Here is a 5,560-nt window from a genome sequence, read left to right as displayed (position 1 = left end):
CCTTGTCAGTACAAGATGGAGATCTTGTAATTTGTAATAATTAACCTTGTCAGTACAGGATGGAGATCTTGTAATTTGTAATAATTAACCTTGTCAGTACAGGATGTAGATCTTGTAATTTGTAATAATTAACCTTGTCAGTACAGGATGTTGATCTTGTAATTTGTAATAAGTAGCCTTGTCAATACAGGATGTAGATCTTGTAATTTGTAATAAGTAACCCTTGTCAGTACAGGATGTAGATCTTGTAATTTGTAATAAGTAACCATGTCAGTACAGGATGTAGATCTTGTAATTTGTAATAAGTAACCTTGTCAGTACAGGATGTAGATCTTGTAATTTGTAATAAGTAACCCTGTCAGTACAGGATGTAGATCTTGTAATTTGTAATAAGTAACCCTGTCAGTACAGGATGTAGATCTTGTAACTCATAAGTAATTTTATCAGTAGAGAATACAGGTTTTTCGTTTCATAGTAAAGTAAATACTATCGGTGTGAGGAAGGTATTATAACACATATACAGGTAGCCATGTGAGTGCAGGATACAGTTTTGTAATCCACGATAAAGTGCACTTATCAGTAACAAATGAAGGTCTTGTAATTCATGATACAGGTCAATGCTGGATAAAGTTGAACTGTAACGATTAATATGCAGTTCTCAAGCAAAGTGTTGGACATTCCTTATTCAGAATAACCTTGTACTAGTAAATATATCCTTGGCAGTATAGATAGCATGTTATACTAACGTCTTTATAAACAGTAATGTTTTGCACTAACAAATCAGAAAGTATATATACATATCTACATACTGACATAAACAGAATGAAGTATACCTAACAGGGCAGAAGCACAACGGTTATCTTACACAGATGGTTTTTTTCTGTCAGTATTACTATACCATACTCGTGTTCAAAAGTGATCACATAACATCTAATAATCAGTATTGGTACATCAATCCTACCAGAAAAAGAAGGAATATATATATATATATATACACATATTGGTCAAATCAAATTTTTGATGGACCATAGTTGATAATTGTGAATCGTGCATGCTTGTAAGGAATTACAAGGAAATCGGTGACTGTCTTACCTGGTCGCTACCTTGAGCATGGTAACTGTCGTTGCTCTGAAAGAAGATGGTAAATTTTATACATGCATAAAGATAACGGAATTATCAGGTTAAATGCGACCCATTCTTCTGATATTTTCAAAAAAAATTACTTTAGTTCCCAGCCAATTAAAAATCCTTATAACCAAATAAGTATAGCACAATAAAATTACTTGAAACTGGTAAGTAAACAATTTAAAATCTTATCAAATATATACAGCAGTATTCATACTTTAAGAAACAAGTATATTTTGATCCTGGCCAAGAAACGCATTCTTTCCAGTCAACTGAAGCTTCAGATTTCAAATTACAACTTGAACTTTAATTTTGTGTTCTTCTTTTCCCTCCAACTAAACTGTCACGGTGCAAGTCTGAAGTCTCGGATGTTCTTCCGTCTATGCTCTACACTAAGGAAATCGTTCTAAAGCCGGAAGCTTCCTTCGTCATTGGCGCGTGACGTGATTCGTTTTTCACGTTCGCTAACCAATGAGGTGGCAAGCAAGCAATAAATGTACGTTTTAACCTCAGTACTAATTCGAAATCAACAAAAATACGGAGAAAAAATACAATGTGTATTCAAAACATAAACCGTTATCTATATCAAATGTTATTTACTTCAATATCCAATGCTGAAAAACAGTACCAAATAGAACTCAATACCGTTGGAACTTTTCAAATGTTCTTTGTAAGTCAGAACGTTCCTTTTCAGAAATGTAAAAACACTCCATAGTATCAAAACTGCAGAAATCTCCACAAAGTATAAAGAATACGAGGAATATATTCACTTCGAAAACTAGTAACTAAACAATTTCAATAAGTATTTTGCCCTATGAATTATATTCAGTTATGAAACATGATAAATATTGCTTCCATATAAATTCAAAACAAGGTGTTTTAAATCTTACGCAGTGAGTATTAATTATACATTTTCATGCTGTAGAGCCTTGTATTTCTAACACAATACAGTGATAAAATCCATTTACAGTCTACATACATAGGCTGCAGCTCTATAGGTAAGTATAAAATATAAATGAATAAAAACCCTATAACCCCAGCGCTTTCGAAAGGGCAAACTGAAAAAGAAAGGTCTACCTTTCGAAAGGGCAAACTGAAGAAGAAAGGTCTGCCTTTCGAAAGGGCAAACTGAAGAAGAAAGGTCTACCTTTCGAAAGCGCTCGGGTTATAGGGTTTTTATTTATTTCTCTCAAGACTTCTTGAACCTACGTGTTTTTCTAACATGATGAATATAAAATATAAATAACTATCATGATTTCCAAACAGTTGATTAACATTTCTACTATATTTTAAGTTTAATTATAGAGGGATTGTGTCTTACAATACATCAAACATTTAAAATAACTACAGCTTCATATTCCCTGCTTTTTCTATTTAAAACAAATAATACTTCTTATTCCTGACTTTTGATATTAAAAGTGACTGAAGCTTCATTTTCTTGGCTTTTTTCTACTTCCAAAACCCAGTTTAAACAAAACAGGAGAGAAATGTAAAAAAATAAATAAAGCCACCTAAGGAAACAGTAGAAAAAGTCATATTGATATCTACAGTAGGTAAGATAATTTATATACCTTTTATGTTTTCTAATACAAATGCTAGATATGACAACCAAAATATAGTTTAGTGAACCATAATTCTCCCGTACTCTTCCAGTTAATATTATAATTTGTAAACCTGAAGAAGTAAAAATCGTCAAATAGGCTTTCAGTTAATCATCTATGCTTGTGTGAGATCACTAGTCTTTTGTTGTTTCAGCAACTATTGTATGTGCTGTATGTTCAAACTTATACCTCTTTTTAGCCCCCCAGTGGCATAGCGGTATGTCTGCGGACTTATACTGCTAGAAACCGGGTTTCGATACTCGTGTTGAGTAGAGCACATATCGCCCTTTGTGTAGCTTTGTGCATAATAACAAACAACAACAACCTCTTTTTTAGTACGTGAAGAATGTCCTAAAACGAATATCTATAATATACTACGGTACCTTAACGTGAAAAACATCAAATATTAATTTACAGGAACACTTACATCAGTTTTACAGTGTCTCTCACATACATGAAAACTACAGGTGTCATATTTAGCAAATGTTTTAGCTATGAGCTGATCAGTTTACCATAAAGTTTATGTACATCAGCTTTTCAGCCCCACCGGTCACTGTAAATGTGCTTAAGGTAAAAAGAGGAAAAAAAAATAGAAAGAACTAAAATATCATCTTTTTGTACATTCGAGACAATAATCTAAGGTCGTGAAGTATTTCAATAATTACCAGAACTACGTAAACATAACATATTATCATATCTAATGTGTCAAAAATATATAACAGATCACACAAAATGACGGCTGGAGTTTCAAGTCTATAAAAAATATTGAAGAACAATAATACATGATAAGATACAACAGTTAAAACAAATTACGAGATGAGAGGCCACTTATATGAATTATGTTTATTACTTATTATTATATGGTTTAAAATTTTTTATTTTATATTTTATTTTTTTGTAATTAAGCACAAAGCTTCACAATGGGCTATCTGTGCTCTGCTCTGGCACAGCGGTATGTCTGCGGACTTACAACCTGAGGGGCCTTCGCATAGTCGTCCTTCATTTTGAACTGATGGAACTAAAGAGAAGGCAGCTAGACAGCAGCACCCCCCGCCAACTCTTGAACTCCTCTTATTTAACTAAATATTAGGATATGACCGATATTATTATAACGCATCTGCGGAGATTTTCAGGCAGCAGGTCGTGAACCTTCAGATTCACAGTACCTGCACGCTAACAATTGGATCACACCCGGTTCTGTTTTCCAAAAAAAGATTTATTGTCAGTGGCTGAAATTAGAAGAATCACACAATAGTAAATCTTATATCTTCTAAATAAAAGTGTGTAATAAAATGTTTACTTGCATTTCAGATTTCCCAGGAGGAAAATAAAAGTTGTTCACCAAAACGTCAAACTGAAGAAGGAATTTGAATAAAACTGAGGTGAGTGTCGAGCTCAGCTCAGAGATAAAAGTAAAAAAAGAAATATTCAGTAGTCTGTATAGCTACATGTAATCCAGATGGAAGTAGGAAAAGATAATGAGGAACTACTTTAAAGTTGTATTTAGCAAGTGCTTGGTTGAGTGGGTGAATTTGGTCTATGGTGTTTACATATTTCATTAAAACAAATACCTTTTCAGTCCCACTGATTTGTTATATATAATGCCATCTGTTCTACTATCTATCGGGCTATGGTTTTATGATTTCAAATGAAATATTTTGACACCTCTATTGAAGTTGTTCGTGATTTATATATGGTTATGGCATAGGGTCTGGCATTGCCAGGTGGTTAGGGTGCTCGACTCGCAACTTGCGGGTCGCGGGTTCGAATCTCCGTCCCGCCAAACATGCTCGTCCTTCCAGCCGTGGGGACGTTATAATATGACGGTCAACCCCACTATTCGTTGGTAAAAGAGTAGCCCAAGAGTTGGCGGTGGGTGGTGATGACTAGCTGCCTTCCCTCTAGTCTTTCACCGCTAAATTAGGGACAGCTAGCGCAGATAGCTCTCGTGTAGCTTTGTGCGAAATTCAAAACAAACAAGTTATGGCACCATCCGGAAGAAGTTATTTATCTAGAAATGTACAGTTTATTCTTTTAAGCTGAACTCAGTTTAATTACCATAAAATATTGATGTGATATGTAATATAAATGTCTGACATATAAAAACCGGTTTCAACAGTAGACACAGTTATATACTAAAACAGCTAAAAGACTGTTATGAGCTGATCTTTTCGTTTTCCTCGAGGACATATCAAAATTTGAGGGTGAAGTTTACACTTAAGCTCATTTTGGTTTCTTATTTGGAGTGCAGTTAAGAAATTAATGATCAGCTTTATAAATTATTACGAGATTAGTTGGACGTTCAAAGTCGATTTGGTTAGCAATGACTCAGTTGAAACAAGTCAACAAGATGTTTTATGACTCGTTATATACTTTGATAGTCGTTAGCTCTTAGTTCACCAAGTAAATCTAAGTATGGTAGTAATTGAATAATCTGTGGATTAACCCGGCAACTGTAAAGGGTGCGTTGAGTTTAGTTATTTGATCCAGTTAAGAAACAAACTTGAGTTTTGTAAATACATTCTTTGGACTTACTATGTGAACTTTTGATTATGATAATTATTTAGTTGCATAAAATAATAAACAAAAAAAAAGAGATTTGGTTATAATGTTAGAATAATAGTGTGTAGTTTTATTAACCTTAAAAGGTCCGGCATGGCCAGGTGGTTAGGGCGCTCGATTCGTAATCTGAGGGTCGTGGGTTCAAATCCCCTTCGCACCAAACATACTCGCCCTTTCAGCCGTGGGGGGCGTTATAATGTGACGGTCAATCCCACTATTAGTTGGTAAAAGAGTAGCCCAAGAGTTGGCGGTGGACTAGCTGATTTCCCTCT

The 5,560-nt window shown here is 34.3% G+C and overlaps 1 pseudogene; it reads right to left on the bottom strand.

Moving 5' to 3' along the window:
* LOC106458552 overlaps positions 1-5,560 on the bottom strand; it is a 208,510-nt pseudogene that overhangs the window by 100,657 nt on the left and 102,293 nt on the right.

Source organism: Limulus polyphemus, unplaced genomic scaffold (genome assembly GCF_000517525.1).
Source record: "Limulus polyphemus unplaced genomic scaffold, Limulus_polyphemus-2.1.2 Scaffold484, whole genome shotgun sequence".
NCBI classification, from domain to species: domain Eukaryota; kingdom Metazoa; phylum Arthropoda; class Merostomata; order Xiphosura; family Limulidae; genus Limulus; species Limulus polyphemus.
Note: the sequence above shows the minus strand (reverse complement) of the source record. Positions and strands in the feature narration are given on the sequence as shown.